The sequence below is a fragment of the Lissotriton helveticus genome, chromosome 8 (genome assembly GCF_964261635.1).
Source record: "Lissotriton helveticus chromosome 8, aLisHel1.1, whole genome shotgun sequence".
In the NCBI taxonomy this organism is placed as follows: domain Eukaryota; kingdom Metazoa; phylum Chordata; class Amphibia; order Caudata; family Salamandridae; genus Lissotriton; species Lissotriton helveticus.
Window position 1 is genome coordinate 1621143352 of NC_136069.1, and position 949 is coordinate 1621144300.

Genomic DNA, 949 nt, shown 5'->3' on the forward strand with positions numbered 1-949 from the left:
TCCCTCGCCCGGGACCCTTTTTGGGCTTCTGGGTGGGGGGGGCAGCTTTCTTGGCCGCTGGATTCTTGGTCTTGGCGGCTGTCTTCTTGGCCGCCTTCTTGCCCTCAAGGTGTTTTTTGTTCACCTTGAAGAATCCGGTGCCCTTCAGAGATCAGATACGCTGGGACCGGTCGGCCTTATAAGTTGTGCGCGAAAGGTAATTTACCGAGGCCATAATATTTTTGATGTGCTTTGGCATGGTGATGCCTGGGTAAATGTCTCTTTAATGCTACTTTACGATCAGGAGTTATGAATATCTACTCTTGTTTCAGTATTAGATTAAGGCTGGTGGACTGCATCTCGTTCTTAAAACCAGAGATGCGTAGCCACTCATGCCTGCATAGAAATACACTAGTATTAATGGACCTGCCTGATGTATCAGCTGCGTCAAGGGCACATGTAATGGAAGCATTTGTTTTAAATTTGCCTTCCTCTCGGTCGAGGCAGTCACCACCTTCAAGATGAGATCGGACACACTGGGACTTGCATTTTACGAATAAGAACATGAAAACACTCTGAAAATTCACTCTAGGCTGCTTCGTTTGGATACCCCTCAATGTAAGCGAGATGGAGTGAAGACTGCTTTTATTCAAGTCCGATGAGTTGCACCTCGAAAATCAGTGTGGATTTATGAGGAAAGATCTCTGGATGTCTATCGCGCCCATAAACATAGCTTGGAGTTCATGTCAATCTAGCCCTCTACGCTCATCTGACCCACTCCTTCGTCCCAGCAGCAGATGACCTCCTGTTGGCCGACCCAGAACTTGAACAGTTTCTTTCTGTCTCGGGATGAATCAAACTTCTTTCCATCTTGAATCCGACCCTCGTTATGCACTATCGCGGTCTGCCCCTTCTTCGGAAACGTCTGTCCGTCCCCGGGGCAAATAGTGTCCACTTGCACTCCCATGAT

The 949-nt window shown here is 47.9% G+C and overlaps 1 pseudogene; it reads right to left on the reverse strand.

Moving 5' to 3' along the window:
• Positions 1-624: 624 nt before the first annotated feature.
• Positions 625-946, reverse strand: LOC144772099 (peptidyl-prolyl cis-trans isomerase FKBP1A-like; annotated as a pseudogene).
• Between the last annotated feature and the right edge of the window lie 3 nt (positions 947-949).